At 48.9% G+C, this 21,992-nt stretch overlaps 1 protein-coding gene across 3 annotated transcripts in view; it reads right to left on the bottom strand.

The window, feature by feature from the left end:
- Nucleotides 1-8,508, bottom strand: part of HPCAL1 (hippocalcin like 1) — a 67,825-nt gene extending 59,317 nt beyond the window's left edge. For 2 of the 3 annotated variants that reach the window (XM_050894122.1, XM_050894126.1), the window contains exon 1: nt 8,298-8,508. The gene's annotated coding sequence lies outside the window, so the exon portion shown is untranslated. Of the gene's footprint in view, nt 1-7,877; nt 7,928-8,297 lie in introns of those variants that run through there. The other variant, XM_050894124.1, reaches the window with a different exon arrangement.
- Between the last annotated feature and the right edge of the window lie 13,484 nt (nt 8,509-21,992).

Below are 21,992 nucleotides of genomic sequence, written 5' to 3'. Positions count from 1 at the left end.
GCTGCCGCTTCCCTGCAGGCAGCCCTCCCGCAGCCCACAGCTTACCTTGGCACAGGCTGTCCGGATGTGGAGATGGGGTTCAGCCAGCAGCAGGGCTGTATGAAACACAGCCGGGTGAACCCCTCCTCGGGAGCCACAGGGACGCTCGGGTGACAGCGCTAGAAGCCCCCTCCTCTTTGTACTTGGTGGGAGACACGACCTGCGTGAAACCAGGCGCCTGGAGAAGACTGACAGGTGACCACCTTGAAGTCTACGCTTTGGGATCTGTCACCGTTGCTACTCTGGTTAGGGATTTTTCCCTCTCCTTCCACTGCTGACTGACATTAAGATGGGTTTAAATGAAGGCTGATAATGGAAAGCAGGAGCCTGGCATCTCCGTGGACAGCAGGTGAGCTGGGGGAGGAGAGGAGACAAGCGGTGGCAAATGGGCAGCCTGCAAACCCCACGTCACGCCAGTCACAGGCTCCGGTCAGAGCCGCAGAACCTGGCACGAGGATGTCACAAACGCTGTCAGAGCCAGAGGTGGCAGCGGTGCCCGGCCCCGAGGAGCTCAGCCTGCGGCACCGCTCTGCTCCAGCACCCGCACGTCTTCCTCAGGTCAGAGTTCGCCCAAACACGGGGCACGAGACGGTGAGTGTGCTCGCATGGAAAGCAGAAGGCACAACACTATACCTCTCGTGGTATCTAAAAGCCACTGACAGTTCGTCTTTCTGTCTAATGACTGTTACAGCAGGAGGCAGGCTCATTACAAGCCCCTGAGCAGGCATTAATATTCAATAGTCAGCCCGGCCTTTTGCATGCGTACAGCTCAAGAATATTAAAACTTCCCCCAAAATGTTTTTGCAATACTTTCATGAAACTGAGCAAGCAATGCAGAGCATTTTTGTTAGAAACATGCCTCTCCGCCAAGCGTAAAAAGCCATCAATGAGGCATGCAAGACCCCAGCAGCAGCCATGGGCACCAAGCATCTGAAAACAAAGCTTGGCACCAAGATACAGCTAACTCGAAATGTCCCAACACAAATGGGGCTAGCCAGTGCCTGGCTGTGAAGCTCCCGGTCCCTAGAAGATGATGGCTAAGCCAACTGCTGAGGAAGAAGATCCTTGAACATGTCCTGCAACAAGCCAGAGCTCTGGGAACGGCCAGCAAGGGCACCTTCACTTCCAAACCATGCCTTCTGAATTACACCCATAAAAACGAGCACTCAGTAAATTCACTTGTTTCTGGTGCTATCGGTTCATAACAGCTTGCCTCACTTAAGGGACAGGACTTCTGGAAAGCTGCAGCACACACCTTGTGAACAGCCTGCCAACAATCCCTGTTGGCGGTGATGAAAGACATGGGCAAACACCAGGAGATCTGAGAGAGGAGAAATCGCAGTCAGTGCGGCTGAGAAGCTCAGATCTGGCAATACCCACGCGCAGTAAGCCATTTTGTCAGAAGAGAGACTCCCTCCTGCGATGAGCACAGCAATTGCTTTGGTTCTCCTCTCTGGAGGATCCAGTGGTACCTCGGCAGGCATCGGCGATGGGATTTTCTCCTGCAAAGACTCCTCTCCTCCTCCCAGCTGGCAGGGAGATGTTACTGGAGTCACAGATTCCTCCTCCTGCAACCGCAAGCTGCTTTGGAGGGCTGTTCACGATCTGAATAGGACGAGACAGACTCTTTGCTCCTTTGCAAAGTGCCACCAGGGTCAGGTTTCCCACAGGGACAAGCCTGGCTGGGCAAGTCAGCCTGCAGGTTCAGGGCATCCTTAAGGAGATGGGAGAGGAGGGCTATAGGATGAATTAAAAATGAAGGGTCGTCTTCCCTCATGTTGTGTATCTCCTGAGAAAAACACAGCTCTTAGTAACAGAGCTTTAGGGCCAGATTTAGGAATCAATGCCATTTTAAGAAGCATGACACGAGCAGAACAGAAAGTTGTGGCTGCAGTCTACAGAGCTCATTCTCATTTGCTTTCAGACCATTACCACAGCTCCAATTACCCTCAGCTTGAATGAAATCCAATTTCCATTAAAAAAAAAAAATCTTCTCATACATCTTCTGACAACCCTAGAAGAACCCCTGACTGGCCCAGGCAGAGCTGCTGCTCCTGGGACGAGCCTGGCGCGGAGGAGCACAGCACCCCCAGGCTCACGCTGTGCTCCCTGGGGGGACAGGCACGCGTGCAGGGACCAAACTCCCGTCCCGACAACCTGAGAAGGGGCCACAGCCATCACTGAGGGTACAGCACCCAGCGAATCCCCCAGCTGATGAGTGACCAACAACAAGGGAGCCAACTGGAATGAAAAGGTCTCCCACAACTGATTTCAGCGGGTTTGCTCCACGTCAAACCTAAGCCAAGGGGAATCATTGCCATGGCATTTGGGGGAATCAGGCTCCTTACACCAGGGACAGGCTTGGCCTGCTACCCTCCGCTGGACATAACCATCCAGGCTTCATTGCACCAAGCCAGGAGAGAGGCTGGACACAGGCACGTGCCCATTGCCATTTAAATGGTTCTGGCTTTCAGAGACTGGTCACAAAAAGGTGACTGTCAAATACCTGCTTTTCCAACCCCCGTTTTATTTTGCCTAAATGCCTTCTTTAATAAACTCTTACACACAGGAGCACCCGTTTTCTGGAAAGGCCCCCAGAATGCCTCTGAAGCAAAGCTGATGTACAGGAGCTCAGGAACAATAAAACTCAGCCCAGCAAAAATCAAAGCCATGTCTAATCACGGAGGGCCTTTTATGCCGAGTCTGCTTTCTTCTCCCCTCTCCTCCATACAGCAATTCCAGCTCTCTCGGTACAAGAGCTTTAGGAGGACAGACACCAGGGAGAGGAGACTGAGAGGTGACACGACATAGGGGTATTGACCATCGAGGAAGAAACTTGAACTGGAAACTGGAATGAACAGCAGAAGCCCCGGCTTGTTCCAGGGGGGTGCTTTGACCACTCTGCAGGAGGACTACGAAAGGCAGCTGCCTGCAATATCCACCGGCCAGGCAGCTCCTGCCAGGCCTGTGCTCCCAAGCCTAAGTTTCAAGCTGCTGCCTTCCCTTCAGCTCTGGTGAAGGGGATACAGAGTTTTCAAGCATCTTCTAACATATTTAACAGATGTTGCTTCTAGGCCCTTTCCTAAGCACCGCAAAGTGTGCTTACTTTCTTTTGAACACACATTTCATAATTAAAGTTGGTGCTAATGGTTACGCATCCACAACGTCCTCCCTTGTAATTCCCACTCCCCTCTCACGCACAAGCAGCTCTCATCAGCCAGCCCCAAATTGTCCTCCAAAGGAAAGTCTCCTTCTCCCCAGATGAGTTTTAAGACAAAATTATGTCTTTGGAGAAACACCATTTACCTGCTAAAAAAAAAGCTTCACTAAAGAGAAAAAGGAAAGGATGTCCCACAAATGCTAACTGGCTTTGATGGCGGCTATCTGCAGCACGACCAAAAGCAGTGAGCTTTCTCCCCTCACACCATGGGCGAGCTGCCAAGAACAGAGCATCCTGCGCACAATGCCCTTTAGAAAGAAAAAAAGAAACCCGAAAAAAAATCCTACTACCTCTGAGCAAAGAAAAGCATCCCTTCTGCACAGACACGCTAGCCTGTGCGGAGCAGAGGTGAATGAGAAGCACGCCCATGTGCTGGCTCCCGGCCCCCCGAAGGCATTTCTTTTCCTCCCTCCTCCCACCGCCACCACCCCCATCTATTTTAAAATGACTTTGCAGGAGCCACATGCCAACTTTCAAGCATCAGCAAGATGTATTTCCTTAACCCATGCCCAAGCTATACCATTCATCACATGCTTGTATTTTCAAGAAATTACAAGAATTTGGGGTATGCACACCAGAAGACACGCGGCCGCGCTCCCTCTCCCCGGGGCACTCAGTACGAAATGCTTCTTGCCCTTCCACTGGTGGGAAGTACGTTCCCGATGCTGGCACGCTGCATGGTTGGGGAATCAAAAACAAACCCCTTTGCCACTCTTACTAGTCCACCTGTTAATTCATTACAATAAACCCATTGTCCAAAACAAAAACATAATTTAATTGCTAAACCAGCCGCCCAAGTTTAGCCGTTGCTCTTGGCAAGCGTGTCAGGATCTCAGTACGCCTCGTTTTCAGCAAGCATCTCTGTAGGTGCAAGCCATGCCTTCCACCCTTGAAGTCTCCAGGTGTCCCTGTCACCCAAATCCAGTGTTTTCCAACCCAAGTGGATATTTAAAGGGATACCATCAGCTCAGAACACCTCTCAATACATTAAGATTACAGCAACTGAAATACTAGCAAGCATGCTTTTTTTCCCCAGTTGTTAAACATGCATTTATCCAGCTGCACCCTTTCCCATTTAGGCAGTGTGATCTCCCTTGAAAAGAGAGGGCAGAAGAAGAAATAAGGCTAAAACATATTTGTTGAAGTCACCAAAAAAACTGGCAGAAGGTCTCAAAGGCTGGTGCATGAACTGTACATAACTATAGCTACGTCTAAGTTTTGTTGCTGGTTTTTTTTCCCAGCCAGATTTCAAGTAGATTGTGTCGCTTGATACAGGCAGTTCAATCATTGGGAAACATGTGGCGTGCAAGAGGAAGAGAAAAGCTGACCAGGTTGTAGTTGGCATCTTTTGCACAGAATGCTGCTAGCGTGGGTTTCCACAGTATCTCAACTAACATAGAGCACCAGGGAGAATTCCTTAAGCTACTTGCTGCTTTCTTTGACTTTAAAAAGATACACACCTACAGGACAAGAAACACTGAAATAGTCAAAGTGCCATTGCCATCTCTTCCACCCTGGTTATTCACAGGTATCTACAAACCTACTGTGCGAATTGTAAGCAGCATTTCTTAATAATAATAAAGGCATATTTCATGCAGTGCAATCCAGAAGAACTGCAATATTTCTTAGATTACGAGATGGATCCGTCCCCCCCAGCTCCTGCCTTCTAATTCCAGCGCAATCAGTGCAGGAGGATGCATAATTCACCCCGCAGTCAATCCTATAGGTCTCCCAGTCATTAAGCAACATAACACTGAACTTCCAGCAAGGTCACATTTCCAGGAGGTTCAGCCAAAGAATGTTCTCTCCTACCCACTGAAAGACTCAGGGAGGTAAGGTAAGGAGCTCCTTCATGGAGTATTTGCCCCCATTGTTTAAGGATTCACAATTACTTTGCTATCAGAGCGTGACAATAGGCAGAAGATATTTATCCGGGGAAGCCAAGAAATGCAGAAATCAATGGGTTAATTAGCAGGTTAGCAAAATACAACCAACCCATGAAAGCTTTTATACAGCAAAAGGCTGATGAAGTGAAGATAATTGTTTGCATTTGTTACACTCTCAGGATGCTAGAGGATTATTGGAACAACAGAAATTTCAGGCATCGATTTAAAACATTTTCTGCTCATTAAAGCTAAAATCCAACAATTTTGCAAGAGCAAATCCTTCCACAATCCATGGGTAGGATCCCACACAATACAGTAATACAGTCAACATGAGCTAAGATAAATCACCTCTTGCCAAAAGAAATTTAACTTTAGTCCGAGTTAAGCTCCATGAAGATGCTGTAGTCGGACACAAACTGTTTTCTAATACAGACAACGAACAAAGAAACTGATCCCACGTACAGACATTATGGGAATCATCCTAGGAACATGAGGAAAAACACATTTTAAAAAAAAGTCTGTTTTTCTTCCATTCACTGGAAAACATACTGCATTTGTTACTGAATCTGACCTAAAAGTCATGCTTGAAGGAAAGACCAGCAGTTCTCTGGAAAAGTGGGAGATCCTCTTCCCATGAGTATCTGTGCATCTTGCATACGCAGACAGTGCAACCTCATTCCTTACAGTCTCACATCACTAGAAGCAAGAAAAAACCCACCCCAATGATATAGAATTTTAGCTCACATTGCCCCCTGGGTCTACCAGCATTCTTGTCTCACTCACGTCAAAGTAATCAATACTCAGAAGAATATTGTCTTGCTTGGAAAAAAAAAAATCATGTTGCACGAGTATTTTTAATTGCAACCATTTCTAATCACAGATCACATGCTTTTTTTTTTTCTTTTTTCTTTTTTTTTTTTTTTGCAGAGTCATAATCCAAGTTTAATGTTGCTTAGGCTACAAAGTAATCTCTATCGTCAGCTCCCAACAACCGGCCCATGTTATTGCCATGCCCAAGAGCTCGGGTGACAGGAGGCACCACGGTGCCAGCTGCGACACACAGCGAGCAAAGCATCGCCTGCACAGCGACAGCCTCATTTGAGAACTCAAAAGGTTTGTCTACACTTACACAAGTTCCTGCCGGTGCAAGCATCCAGCTGCAAGAGCAAACCCCACTCCTGCAGCTGGCAGAACTCTTCTCACCATTGCAATTCCCTCAATGGACTAAGCTATGCCAACAAAAAGCACTGTTTTTGCCAGCATAGCTGACTCCTCAGCAGAGCTGCTGCCAGCGTTGCGACAGCCACTCTATAGCGGCATGCACTTTCCTCCTCTCCCAGTTTCCTACACTTTCACCTCTACACAAAGAAACCCTAAATTTAAGGCAAGAAACAAAGAAAAGCAGAAAATAGGTGTCAGGAAGAGGCGACGCGTGCCCTGCTGGCTGGCCAGCATCTCCCCACCTAACCTAAGGGAAGACGTGGGGACATTATCTGCCTTTTTCCCAGAGCCTCACCACACTGGATGAAATCAAACATACGCAGCTGTAAGATCCTTTCACCTGCATCGAAGGGCTCCCGATCCAAGCACCTGAGAAGAGTCGAGGCACCAGGAGCGAGGCGGATATTCGGCCCCGGAACAGGCAGGGCCCCGCGCAGGCTCCTCTCTGGCTCTGCTCCCCTGCCGCCGCGGGAAGCACCCGAAGATGCTGGTAGGACCCCACGCAGGACAGGGTTATCGTGCCAATGGGCTGCTGAAATAGCCCCCTGGTCTTTGCTTGAGTTTCATCTCAGGCAAGAAGAGCTTTTGAACCCGGAACCACGACAAATGTCTCCTATTGGGAAAACTGCAGAACATTTTGGGGAGGGAGTAATTGATTCCTCCTTTCTTTCCCCCACAGAGAAAATTTGATCTCCCTACCAGATTTTCACTTGTGAATGGGATTACAGGATAACACTCAGTTCCAGTGCTTGCCTATAAGTATTCCTGTGAAAAAACTCAGGATTTTGTCATGAAGGTATAAATTACCCAGCTGCGAGCAGGAGACACAGACCTATTGAACACCCAGCTGTTTTTCTCAGCTAACCTTTCATTCCAGATGATGCATTACGCGACCTTTTCCCAAACCGAGCAGAAACTTATTTGCATGGAAACTTACTTGTAAACACACTTGCCTTGTTTTATTCCCTATTTCTTGCGATTCTCGGTACTCTGGCAGCTATTGTGCTCCAGAGCCCTGTGCTCCAGCAGGTCGCCCGGCAGCCCGATGCAAACCGTGGCTGGCAGACGCCTTCGCTGCCACGACCTCCCGGGAGCAGGGTGTCCCCCCTTGCCCCAGGTTCAGGGGACCGGGGTGACCTCAGCCGCAGCCATCCGGCCTCCAGCGTGGCCCCAGACATCTCCCAGGGGAGGAGACAGCCCAAAAAAGCCTACTCACCAGAGGCAAATGCCAGCGTTTTTTAGAGGCCGTTTGGGAAGGTGGCAAATAGGAAGTCCGGATCTGAAGGAGTTGACTCAAAGCGCCCTGCAACATTCATGCGGCGGGAACTTCGCCGGGTAAACCATTAACCACCATAAAGCAGAGCTGCGTACCTCCCTTCATCATCAGGCGAGACTCACACACAACCCAAATACACACGCGGGCTGCATGTGTATATATACACACACATATATACGTAGTGATATACGTACACATACAAAATATACAGAGAGAAAGACATACAGATACGCACATACGTATTTTTTCCGAGGGCAGGGGAAAACGCTGGCACTCCCCACTGCTCGGGGCGAGGCAGGCGCTGCCACCGCAGCCCCGCGGCGGCGGCGGCGGGGCCGGGGACATCCGCTCCGCATCCCCCGACGGCGAAGGGGGCGTCCGCACCGCACCGCTCCGCGCCCCGCGGGGGTACAAGAGACGCGCGGAGCGCCCCGCGCCCGCAATCCAGCCGGGATCTTTCCAACCCTCGCTCCCCAGAAATACCCACCCCAAAAGCCAGAAAGCCCCCACCCCACCCCAGCTCCGCTCTTCTATAGTCCCCGCGGCAGGAGAGGGCAGCGCGGCTCTCCCGCAGCCCCGCCGAAGTTTCCGCGCCGCTCCGCGGGCGGCGGCGAGCGGCCGCCCGGGCGGCAGCGGGGCAGCCCCAGCCCCTTACCCGGCTGGCGGAGCGGGGTCCCGCGGCGGCCTGGAAGCGGCGGCGGCGGCTGCGCGGGGGCGCGGCGGCTTCCTGGGAGCTACAACTCCGCGGCGGCGCCCGGGCGAGCCGCGCGCCTGCGGAGCGGCGGCGAGCGGGGAGGAAAAGAGGAAATGAGCGGGAGGCGCATTGGAGGGAGGGGGAGGAAGGAGCCGTCGCCGAGGGACCGGGGAGAGCGAGGGACGGAGCTCAACTTCCCCGGCGGGGCAGCGAGCGCGTCGCTGGGGGGGCGGAGCGCACCGCGCCGCTGCTCCGCGGCCGCCCCGCGGCGTGCGCAGCGCCGAGCCCCGCGCCCGCCCGCCGCCGCCGCCGGCGCTCCCGCCCAGCCGGGCCACTTGGTATCGCCCTGCCCGCCTCCTCGGGCCGCCGCCGCCGCCGCCGCCGCCGCCGCCGGCGGGCAGGAAGTGCGGGGCCGGCGGGGCAGCGTGGAGAGGCGGCTCCGCGGGGCTGCGCGCCCGCGGCGGGGTGCGCCCGCCCGGCCGGCGCTCGCTGCCAGCCTCACCGGCAACGCGGGCGTGGGCGTGGGGTGGGGGTGGGGAAAAAAGTTTAGATTTTTCGGGTTTTTTTCTTTTTTTTTTCCTATTTTTTAATGTCAAAGCAAATAAGGAAATGATGGAGCAGGACTCCCGTGGCACCAGCTCACACCAGGCCCTGCGCGCATCTCCAGCGCGGCTGGAGGCGGCAAGTTTTCGGTGCGCGGGGAGGACGGTGGCAGCTGTGGACCGGCCGCTGGAAGCGAGCGCAGCAGCCTCACAACACGCCCCGCGCTTCCCTCCTGAGCAGGGCGATGCGGACAAGCCCCCCCCCGCCACCCAAAGTGCCCCCCTCCCACCCCGTCAGTGCCCCCCACCAAAGCTGATAGCGGTACAGGTGAATTTGGTGCAGGTAAATGTGGTACCGTCAGCTGAGGCTGCGGGTGGGTGTAGTCCCACCCGGCTGGAGACAGGCGCTCGCGGTTCTGTGCGAGACATGAACTTGCACAGCCTACCCGCGTACCCCATCACAAAATGGAGGGGATTTAGGGATTGATGCTAATCTGCTTCCCGAGGGAGGTATTTGGAAGTGTTGCTCAGAAATATGGCCTGCAGCACAGACAAAGAAGGGAATCTTCCCGTTAGGATATTTCTTCCCCCCCCCCCCCCCCAGCTCCTGCCCAGCACATTTTCAAGTCAAAAATATATGGAGAATTTAATGTAGTTGCCACTGTGCCTTATCGGTGGCTTTCACTCTGCCTCCCCTTATAGGAGGCTAAGTGAGCACATTCAGTGCAGTCACGAGATAAGAACTGAACAGAGCTGAAATCAAGGCCACACCAGGAAAAAGACACTTAAAGATTTTAGCGACAAACCTTGGGAGGCAAGGGGGTGCGGGAACAAACAGAAAAATCCCACCACCAGCAAAGCAGCAGTTTTTCAAAGCTTATCTCTGCACTAAGTCCAACAGATTTTTATAAGGACAGCAAAAAACCCCCACAACCAAACCTTTCACATTACTCCAAAGCTTGAATACATTGAAACTGGCTACATTGATGCAAAGAGATGAAAATGTTACTCAACAAAACCCCTTTCTCCAAAGCCTTTCAGAAATAGTTCAACCATTTTGCCAGCTTAAAAAAAATAATAAAAATGTCAGCCCAAGGCAAAGAACACGCTTGGAAACTGAAGAACCTGAACAGTTAAAACTAGAAGCAACTCGACCAAGAATATATAATGGAAAACTGTATGCAACCACCATCGCTGCCAACTTCACATACTTGCAGCTGGATTCTCCTTGCAGGAGGTGATTACGCGTGAGTAATCCCCCTGATTTCCCCGCAAACCCTTCCCTGTGCAAGCATTGCCCACATACGCGCGGCTGGCCACGGGGATGGGGCTGCGGCTACCACCGTGCCTCTCCAGCTGCTCTGCTAGGGAGGGCAGTGGCATCAGTGACGACACCACCCTCCGACCAGGAATAGGTGGCAACAGAGCAAGTACCTACCTGAGGCCTCCTCCGATATTTACAGGCCTCAAGGCTGACGTCTGGTGAGAGGAGGCAGTTTATGGCACTCAGTCCTGCTTTCATTTTTAGCACGGTTGTCACCTGGTAGCCCCAACAGCAGCAGGTTTTCCTCTGCACGGCGCTGCCTCGTGTCCTGCAGTGGACAGGTTGAGAGATGAGACCTGCAGCCATTGCTGGAGGCTGCAGCGGTTCCTCGCAGGGATGCCCTGGTTCAATGGGGCTTGGCGGCTGCGAGCGCCCTGCCCTCCGTTTGGGGTGATCCTCCGGTGGGTGCCCTCGTGCTGCGCTGCACTGCACTGCTCAGCGCAGCGCTCGAATGATTCTGGCAGGAGCTGCCTATGCTGGGAGGCTCGGGGACATTTTATGGTCAGTGGGTACTTACTTGGGAAGTGCCCGTGGCTGCTCCTCTCTTCCAGCCCTCCAGTATTCTGTATATTATCCCATTAAATTACATAAATACTGAAAATAATTCTGGATTCAACAATTATTGGGGAACACACAAGGACCAAATCAGGCATTACTATCATTTATACCCAACTTCGTTCTTCAAGAGTTGCACCTTTCCAGCTGTGACCGGATACAAGATGGTGCAATCCAGATAGATAGCCAACCAAAGAAACACCACCAAGATTTCAGATGATTTTGAGTCCTAATGCTTGATAATGAGCAATTCCTGAGTTACAGAAATCCCTTGGGAAACAAGGAAGGATGGCCTTAGAAAGTCGTTGACTGCTCACAAGCTATCATCTGAGATGAAAAGAAGCTGCAGATTCATTCCTGCAATGAGTTTGTGAGGGCTGCTGCTCCCGCTCTCCAGCCTCCCAGCTCTGGTCTCCTCTTCAGAGAATGTGCCACATGAAGACAGTCAAGCCCTGCATTTGGAAGTTAGGATCCATAAGCAGGCAGTTACTTTCTCATATTATGCACTTAAGTGCATACTTGAGCGTACTACTACGAGAACTTAATGTCCTGTGAAATATTGTGTTCAGTTTTGGGCCCCTCACTACAAGAAAGACATCGAGGTGCTGGAGCGTGTCCAAAGAAGGGCAATGAAGCTGGTGAAGGGTCTAGAGCACAAGTCTTATGAGGAGCGGCTGAGGGAACTGGGGTTGTTCAGTCTGGAGAAAAGGAGACTCAGGGGAGGCCTTATCGCTCTCTACAACTACCTGAAAGGAGGTTGTAGTGAGGTGGGTGTCGGTCTCTTTTTCCAAGTAACAAGTGATAGGACGAGAGGAAATGGCCTCAAGTTGCGCCAAGGGAGGTTTAGATTGGATATTAGGAAAAATTTCTTCACCGAAAGGGTTGTCAAGCATTGGAACAGGCTGCCCAGGGAAGTGGTTCAGTCACCGTCCCTGGAGGTATTTAAAAGATGTGGTGATGTGGTGCTTGAGGACATGGTTTAGTGGTGGACTTGGCAGTGTGTCCTGATTTTGGCTGGGACAGAGTTAATTTTCTTCCTAGTAGCTGGTATAGTGCTGTGTTTTGGATTTAGTAGGAAAACAATGTTGATAATACACTGATGTTTTTAGTTGTTGCTAAGTAGTGTTTATACTAAGTCAAGGATTTTTCAGCTTCTCATGCCCAGCCAGCAAGAAGGCTGGAGGGGCACAAGAAGCTGGGAGGGGACACCGCCAGGACAGCTGACCCAAACTGGCCAAAGGGATATTCCATACCATATGACTTCATGCCCAGTATATAAACCAGGGGGAGCTGGCCGGGAGGGGTGGATCGCTGCTCGGGAACTAACTGGGCATCAGTCAGCGAGTGGTGAGCAATTGCATTGTGCATCACTTGTTTTGTATATTCTAATTCCTTTAGTAGTATTATTGTCAATTTTTATTGTTATCATTATCATTATTTTCCTTCCTTTCTGTCCTATTAAACCATCTTTATCTCAACCCACGAGGGTTTTTTTTTCTCAGTTCTCTCCCCCATCCCACTGGGTGGGGGGAGTGAGCGAGTGGCTGTGTGGCGCTTAGTTGCCGGCTGGGGTTAAACCACGACACAGTGTTAGGTTTACGGTTGGACTCAGTGATCTTAAGGGCATTTTGCAACCTAAATGATTCTGTGATTCTATGAAAGCATTTGCAAAATTGGGCCCACTGGGTATATCTGGCTTATTTGAAGTTCTTCTTTTGATGGCATATGTTCATTAAGCCTATCTGTAATGCTCCCGTGATGACCTAGCGTGGACCTTTGCAAACTTAAATCCACAGCTGCTCTGGCATCTCACCTTTTGTTTGATTTTTCTTTCTGCTTTTCATTCTGTTTCCACAGTCAGGAGTGAGAAACAAAGAAGGATTAAATTAGATTCATCTGCATCATTCCAGCTATGCTGAATTTGAAGATACTGTGTGAAATTCCTTCTGCTGTCTGGGGTTTAATCACCAAGGGATTAGATGGAAACTAAAGTATTTGAGGTGTGTGGCATGCTGCTGTTCTTCAAATATCTGCCACAATAATGTGAGCTTCATAAGGCTATTGCTAATCTTGAATTATTACCTGCCTTCCTGTGGTTTGGCATGATTAACTTGAGGAAGAGATTAAAGCGATATTTACCTTTTTTGAGCAGTTCATCAGCTTGACCTGGACAGCCCAGCACCAAAAAACAAAGGAAGAAACTGCTGGCAAGGATTAAGGATTCAGCCCGCTCTTTCCCCGTTGGTCTCCTGATACCTGTCATGGTTGTTGGGATGGAAAGTGCTGGCGGCGTCCTTGAAGGTGGCCGATTGCTCCAGCTGCTTTCAGGCCAGGTGTCTGGTGAAAGCTTGCGTGGGTCAGACAGGCTTTGATCTTCCTCTCCCAGAAGACCCAGGACTTGCCTCCACTGCAGACAGTGACAGCAAAAATATGTCTTCTGGCTTTGAGCTGGGGACATGGTTATCCTGGTCATCCCCACGCTGTCCTCCTGGAGGCGGATGGCACTTCTCCCAGGGGGGAGCTGCTGGCTGGCAGTTTTGCCTGGGAAGGAGCTCCTGCCTGGCAGGGGCATTTGCAGGACAACCTCATGGGAGCAGTCGGAGGAGCACCCCTGGCGCAACCCCTCCGTCACTGAGCTTCCTCATAACTTACATTTCGAAAGACACTGTAATTATTTTTTTCATCCTGTTTTAGATCTTGCTTTTGGAAATCCCTCACCGAGGGATCACTTTAGAGAAATTCAAATGAAAACAGTAATGGAGAAGTGCAACCAGTGTTATTTCATTGTGATAAAACCAAGCTGGATGGCAGGTGCTTGGGGACATATGAGGGAAAATTGTTTATCAGAACTATTTTCTTTGATAAGTTTTGTTTTTCAGTAATAAAAACCTGGATGCTCATCTATAAAGCCTCCCATTTTTTTGCTACCAGATGCTGGGTCTTGAATCTTTACCTGCATCAGTTTAATCCCTCTTCGTGCTCCTTTGCATTTCCAAGTTGGACTTAACAGGCAAACAAACATAACTTGGGAAATGTCAGCTGCACACATTGCTCTCACCCGCAGTATGGGCAAGCAGCATCGCCTGAAGAGGCAGACCCAGTATCTAACGTCCTACCAAAACAAATATGCCAAGGGGTTTTGCCAGTCGTCTGAATCACAGAAACTGGAGGTGGAAAAGAGCAGGTAGGTTTTTACAGTGCATTTTCCTGCCAAAGCAAGATTGTTCCCTGCAGTTTCTTCTAGTGTACTTTCCTGGCCTGTTTTAAATGACCTTGGAGGATGGGGAGAGGCGGGAGGCGGGAATCTGCTAGTACCCTCCAGAGTCTCTTTGTCTAGTTTGAATAATATAATGTGGAGCAAGGGCAAATGGGTGTTCAGAGAATTTAGCTACAACACAATATTTAATGTAATTTTTGCATGCTTTTTCACCTCCAACCTACTTGCTATGCCTGCCACTGTGCCAGTAACATCAGATAGATGTAAAAAAAAAAAAAAGTAACAATAACAGTGGAAATACTCCGTCTTTGCATGATTGCTCTTCTTTCTCTTAGCAGGAGATTGTCTTGGGTGCTTTCTTCCCCTGCGAGGAAAAATGAATAGTGAGAGCTGTGATGATTGGCAGTAAGCCTGAGAACAGCAGATGTGAGCCTGCACAGCTGGACAAAGAAAAAACATGCACTTTGCTACCTACATTTGTATTAAGGTTGCCCCGGGGGTACCCCAGTGACTAGGGGGGACTTAGCATATGAACATCCAAAGCCATCAGGCACATTTACATATATAAGAACACTTGGTGTCCTTTTCAAAGTCAAAGAGAGCAACGATTAAAGCAACATAAAGGAAATTTGGTTGCGTGGTTTTTCTCTCCGATAATAGAATGACTGAGGGCGGAAATATTAAAAAAAATTAAGCCTGACAGAGGTGACGAATTTATGAATTAAACCAGCACATTTTCATTTAATTTACTGTTGTCTACCAGTTTATTACACGGGAATCTAAAAGGGACTTGATTTTGCCTCCCAGGCTGCAGTTGCTATGCCAGACTGTCGTGGTTTAACCCCAGCCAGCAACTAAGCACCACGCAGCCGCTCCCCCCCCCCCCAGTGGGATGGGGAGGAGGATCGGGGAAAAAAGAAGTAAAACTCGTGGGTTGAGATAAGAACAGTTTAATAAATAAAGTAAAATAAAATATAATGCTAACTATTAATAAAAATATAATAATAATAATAATAGAAATGAAAAGGAATATAACCAAAAAAAGAGAGAAATAACACCCCAGAAAAAAACAGTGATGTACAAGGCCATTGCTCACCACCTGCTGACCGATGCCCAAGCAGCGATCCGCCCCTCCCAGCCAACTCCCCCCAGTTTATATACTGGGCATGACGTTCTATGGTATGGAATATCCCTTTGGCTAGTTCAGGTCAGCTGTCCTGGCTCTGCTCCCTCCCAGCTTCTTGCACACCTGCTTGCTGGCAGAGCATGGGAAACTGAAAATCCTTAACTTAGGATAAGCGCTACTTAGCAACAACTAAAACATCAGTGTATTATCAACATCATTCTCACACTAAATCCAAAACACACTGTACCAGCTACTAGGAAGAAAATTAACTCTATCCCAGCTGAAACCAGGACACAGACACTAAAGTTAGATGTTTTAGATAAGATTTTAATATTAAAGCTTCTTACACAAAAAGGGAAAAACCTTGCTAAACACGGAAAATTAAAAAGCCTCATTTCTCTCCATGGTGCTTTGCTGTAGTTTTGCACTCTGGAGTTTGCCACAATGTTTGCTGGTATTTATAATAAAAAAAACTGTGGGGCAGGGGGCATTTTAACTAAAACTATTAAAAAAATTGGAATTTCCTACGCTCCATAGCCTGCACATGCTTATTTCAAGTTGTATCTACCAAGAACCCAGTTCTCCCGCAGGCTCTACGCAGAAGGACAGCCGCTATCAGGGCAGAGCAGCAGGGCTTTGGGTATCCACCCCTGATCCTGTGGCACAGTGAAGGCCTCAGCATCTTTGGTCTTGGCATTCCTGCCTGGGGTTTTAACCCACACCAGCAGCAGCAGCAGTATCAAAACACAAAATGCTGTGTCTAACTTGTCTGAGCAGAAAATAACAGAGAGCCTTCAAAACAGAAGAGGTCCCGCAGAGCCATCAAAAGGCTGTCGTGTCTATGGGATGCAACAGAGTGAACTTTGGGTTTGTTGTCCAAAATGGCAGATTTACGCTGAGAGAGGTGGGATAGAGTAAGGAGACTCAAGTGTTTCTATGCAGCAGAAAATATCAATGCTGTTACTTGTTTCTATTCTGAACCACGACAGGAAAATGCAAAAGCCAGAAATTAAGTGTGAAAAATACCAGTGTGTCTAAATGAAAATCAATGTTTTAGCCTGGTTTACAAAAGCTTTAAAAAGCAAACCAAAACAAAGTATTTTTGTTCAATCAGGGCAATAAAAAATAATATAGTAAACCTGGTATTTCCCCAGAGCGACTTTCAGTTTTGCTGAGACCACTTTTTTTCATATGGCTGAACAAAAAAGGAAAAGAAAGAAACCCAACAGTGCTGTCTGGGATGTCGGAGCCAACAAGATGCTAATTTAGCACTCTGCCAGCCTGCGTGCTCTGGGATGCCTTCCAGAGCCCTGCGAGAGCTGGGGGACCCCACACACTGGCCTCAGGATGCTGCCCCAGCGCTCTGGGGTTAAGGGGCTTTGCATCACGTTTGCACTTCTCATCCAGGGCTCAAACCTTCCTGCTGGGATGCCCGTGTCCTCACGCTGCTCCCATCTGCATAAATCCACCCTGAAATACTTAATATTGAAATTCCTTTCAGTACGTAAAGGGGGCTTATAAGGAAGATGGGGATAAACTTTTTAGCAGGGCCTGTTGTGATAGGACAAGGGGTAATGGCTTTCAACTAAAAGAGGGTAGATTTAGACTAGATATAAAGAGGACATTTTTTACAATGAGGGTGGTGAAACACTGGAACAGGTTGCCCAGAGAGGTGGTAGATGCCCCATCCCTGGAAACATTCAAGGTCAGGTTGGACGGGGCTCTGAGCAACCTGACCTAGTGGAAGATGTCCCTTCTCATTGCAGGGCATTAGACTAGATGACCTTTAAAGGTCCCTTCCCATCCAAACCATTCTGTGATTCTGTGAAATCAGAGGGCCTCATAAAGCACCGTTTCCTATGGGATCAGGCTTTCCTGCTCAGTACCCGAAAGTGAAGCCATGTGGATCGTTCAGTGCAATTTGGAAGAAGTCAGATTAATTTTGGTGATGGAGCAGTCTTGTATTGCTCCTGTTGGTAATTAAGAGAAAGCAAATCACAGGGGAGGACAATAAACGTATTAATTAACAACACTTTCAATAAGAAAAAAGTTAGTAATTTTAAAAAGGTTGGGTTATGCCTGGAGAAAATCCTTAAATAGGGTAATCACATTGTTGGGCATTTGACAAATGCACACTAATAATTAAATGGTGGTATTGATTACGCATTTAGATAATCACCAGGTCCTCCGTGCTATTGCAGGAATGTCCCAATTCTGTTGTGTCGAGCTTTGATTTCAAGGAGTGAAAAATATGCTTAATTTAAAGCATGCAGACAACCGCGTTTCACTCACTGGCCTTCACCTGAAAAATCCATGTGTGTTTCCCATCGGCTGGAGAGCCCAACGTACGATCCCGCAATGCCATGGCAGCCTGTGGGCTGAGAAAAAGGCGCTGCCGAGGCCTCTGACCCGCCGGGTGCTGAGGTTAGCTGGGACAGGCTTAGCTGGGACGGGCAGCAGCGCAGGCTCGGTGCCTGACCTGGTGGGTGCAGGAGGGGACAGAAGGACCCATCGATGTGGTGGGCCCGAGGTAGGCACACAGGGGAACAGCATCCCCCCAGGAGCTTGACTGGCAGCTGGTGCTGCTCACCCGACAGGGATATCACAGTAAAATGTAAAGGGCTCTTGCTGAAATGGGAGGATTTTTCCCAGGGGCAGGCCACTTTCTAGCCCTGCCAAGCATCCTGCCCTACCTTTGCAAAACACACATTTTTTATAAACTGACAGGGAGAGGGGCAGCGACTTTGCAACTAAAAGCAATCGCAGTTTTCAGGGATGTATAATCACCTTTTATCTCAACACAAACCATGAGGTAATTTGCTTCAAGCAGAGGATATTTTTTTCCGCCTCCAAACAGACAATAATCCAACAAAAGAGGCTGCTAGCAGGATCCTGGACAATGCGTGACACCATGTTCTCATCAGCATCCCACTGGTGTTCTTGCAAGGTACCTGGTGCTCACAGCACCCGCCAGTGTGGCTGCTCTCAGCCGATCTGCCCAACAGCATTCAAAGGCAAACAGTGGCATGGCTTATTGAAGCCACAGCAGCTCCTCTGCACTCAGATTGCCATGCAAAAACTGCCAGATTTTTCATATTATCATGATACCATGTGTCCTGTTTTATATACAATGATATCCAGGCAAGTAAGAGAAATTCAGTTACTTACTGCATACTGAGGGTATCTGAATGACATTGATTCTGTCTGATAGAGATTTTAGAGACATCCCTTCATGCTGACAGAGATTAAGAAGTAATGAAGAGCACCCAATGAGTTCCTAAACCAGATGAATTCCTAAAAAATGCTGGACTGGGTCACCTTTTACATAAGAGTTTCAGCACTGATTAATTAATGTACAGTTTGGCTGCAGCCATGCAAAGAGCACGTTTCTGCCCTTGCACATATGAACTCCTGAGAGTGACACAACTGCCGCTTCACTTTGGGCTCCTGTTGGGAACAGCCAGCCTTTAATGGCATATAAAATTTAATTTTTGGTAACAAAAAGGTAGGTAAACAAGTTACACTAGCAGGGGCAGAAAGCAAAAAGTAGGGACTCTGGAGCCTTTGGGGTCTTCCAGTGTCTTCTTCTCCTGGCTGCTCCTCTTTACATTTTTCTTTCACGTTGGCAATGCATTTTTCCATTGGAAAGAAGGTTGTTTCTTCTGAGTCACCTCTGCAGGAAATCTCCCGTTCTAGTGGGATCCTCTCCGCCAGGCAGCGGTGGGCGCTGGCGGCCGCCACCTTCCCCAAGGCAGGTCCCATCTCTTGGTGGTGGTGTTGAAATAAAAATACAGACATCCTATTAATAGCCAAACTGTAGACAATTCCAGATGTGGAATTTGGTTTCTGAAATTACAGACCCAATCAAGCCAGGCCTGAACCAGTAAAATTCAGCTGTGTTTCCTCTGACTCATAACTGGTTTTTCAGAGAGGTTTTCAGTGAAATTTCTTCAGCAATTCCTATGTTGTTGCTTGACTCATACTGAAACACCAAAATCATTATTAAAGTGAAATCGTAGCAAAGAGAGTGTGAATACTTGGTATTTACCAGTTTAAAATGCATTAGAAACCATATTTCGCTATGGAGCATGCTTTGTCCAATAATTAAATACTGTATTATTTACAAAAGCAAACAAAAAATCTGTCATATAGGGCACAGAGGAAGTCAAGCACCTAAGAAACAACAATTTTGGAAGGTAAGGTTAATTTATTCTTCAATAAACCTTCATTTATCCTCCTGACACGTGTAGTATTTGTGTTCAGCATCCCACCTGCTTTCAGTCTGAAGCCCTCATCTGTGCCAGCAGGGAAAAGGATGCTCAGCGTGAAGGATAAGGTGTTTGGATGTCCCAGGGATGGGCAGCTGTACAAAGTACACGGCTGTGAGCAGCGCTTCCCAATCATGGGAGCAGAAATGCATGCAGGGGAGGGGGCAGAGGTGCACCCACAGCCCCCCCAACAGTGCAAAGTGATGGGAGAGAGGAGTCGGGCTGGTTAGCAGGTCACTGAAGCCTCCATCCCAGAGGAAAGACCTCAAACCTGTTGTGGTTTGCTTCTGCTAAAGGGTGATTTGCTGCAGGAGGGTCGGTGGTGTCACGCAGGCATCAGTCCATCACCCTCCCCGTGGATTTGCAGCACGGGAGCAGCAACCCTTTGCGTAGTGCAAAGTTGTGCCTGGGGGGACCCAGCCCCCCCGCTGCAGTGGGAGCGCAGCTAACCTTTCCTGGGTTTTGCAGTGCCATAAAGCCCAGGGGCCTGTGAAGGTGGACCTCAAAGGTGGTGGGTTTGGGGAAAAAAAAAATGCTGCAACAACGATTTCTTTGCTTTTTAAATTGAAACTCAAACTGTTGCTGCGGAAGAAGGGACTGAAAAAAATCCCCCAAGTCTGGGAGCTTGTATTTACCTTCTCACCAGCTCTGCAGATACTTAATTTGAACGTTGCTTCATCTCCTGTCTCCCTCATGTATCATCGCTAATTAAAGTACACACTCTGCACTTACCCAAACGAGGATGTGGGAGGCAGAAGAGGCTCAATCTCATTTTCCACTGCTGTATTGCCTCTGCAGAGCCAGCTGCAGGGGAACCAGGGTCCTGCTCAGAGCCCAGCAGCTGCAGCGTGGACCCTTCCCTTCACCACTACTCCATGTGATGGAAACCCCCAATGTGTGAGTGGCAACCTCCAAGGAAAAGGGCTCAGTGAAAGAAGTGGCCATGACTCCCCGGGCAGACAGGGCAAGCCTGGTGAGGGAGGGAGTGACACCCCAACGCGGGTGCTGCTCCCCACACACCAGCACTGGAGACTGCTCTCTCCCCAGCCAAGGAAGCCAGAGGAGCTGTGCTAGCAGCAGCCTCATAGGTCCATGCTTTGGTGCCTCCATGCCCTCCAAACACACCTCCTAACTTCCAACTCAAGTGAAATTCAAACAAAGCCTTATGGCTGTAAGGACACATCTCCCCCAGCCTGCACCCCAGAGAGGCACCCCTCTGATGTGTCCCCCAGAGCTCAGCCATCCCCAACTGCACGTCCACTTGCTCCCAGACAGCAGAATGAGATTGCTGACTTCTCCCCAGCTTCTGGTTCCAGGCTAGAAGTCTCTCTCCTTCAGCCTCCCCATTGCACCCGTGGTCCACTTCACTCCCATCCCAGCCAAAATGTGGTGGTGTTTTTGGCAGTGCCCAGTTCTGCAGCCACACTGGTCCCCATGCTCGTCGCAGCCCCTCCTGCCCCACGATGCTACAGGTGGCATCAACTTGTAACGAGTAAAGGGAGACTTTAAAGCCTATGAATGCCAAGGAGGGAATACAGATGTTATTAGGCTCAGAGATTATCTATGCCTCAAAAGATTCAAGGAGATGGTGTCAGAGGAGGAAATGCTGAACGCAGCGTGTTTAACATTGGCCAAAGTCATTCCCTCGTCCCTGTCTGAAGCACCAGCATGCGCTCGGCTCTACATGAGCCAAATGCATCCGTGTCCATAAAAGCAGGGGAAAAGCGCTGCTGAGAACTTTCACAGCTCTGAATAATTAATTCCCAGAACTATAAAAAGCTATAAGGGAATGAAATTTAGAAAAATCTAGTTTTAGGATAATTATAGTACAAATCAGGAGAGCACTTGGACCCAAGACAGATGCATTAGTAGGACAACCGGCCACAGTGGGTCAAATTCATACTCGACAGAACTGCATAGTCTTCTACAGAGCTCCTCCTGGGATGGATTCAGCTCAGGGAGAGAAAGCAGACCCAGCAGTTAGATTGATGAAGTGAGTAGACATCTAAAAAAGCACTTCTTAATATAGAAAGCATAAAAGAAAGGAGTGAAATTGTTTCAGGTTAGCATTCATGCCCCATGTGTAAATAGGGAGTGATATTTTCTGAAACATTTTGTTATAATGCTAGTTTAACCTGCTGCCCCCCACCCTGCCTCCACTATCACGTCTACTGTGTTACAACTGGTTCTATAAAATCCCAGTTTGTTTGCAGACCTTATCACATTTGGGCTTTTTTCAAAGCTCCAGATGCTGGAATTCATGTGTTGCTTGCAAACGCAGACTTTCAATTTTCTAACCAGTTATATTTCTAGTCCGTATTTTTCATGGCAAGTTTGAAAACATTAACCCTGAGCCCTGAGTAACCAGCAAGCAAACACGGATGTTTTCTTCCAGTTTCCCAATTTTTAAGCCAGTCATTACAGTGTCCAGTTTAAGATGTTGAATCCTTGGGACTGCTTGTTTAACTTGCCACTCTCAGGTAGGGGGATGTGGGATTTTTATACTTTACATACTAACACGTAGTCAGGCTGTATACTGGGCACGTTTTAATTGAATACTGGAGAAGCCAACATTGGGTGACTGGTTTATGGCTGGCATCATGCAACCCCAGTACCCTCAGCAT

The sequence above is a fragment of the Gymnogyps californianus genome, chromosome 3 (genome assembly GCF_018139145.2).
Source record: "Gymnogyps californianus isolate 813 chromosome 3, ASM1813914v2, whole genome shotgun sequence".
Lineage (NCBI taxonomy): Eukaryota > Metazoa > Chordata > Aves > Accipitriformes > Cathartidae > Gymnogyps > Gymnogyps californianus.
The sequence above is the reverse complement of the archived record's forward strand: the minus strand, read 5'-3'. Positions and strand labels throughout refer to the sequence as shown.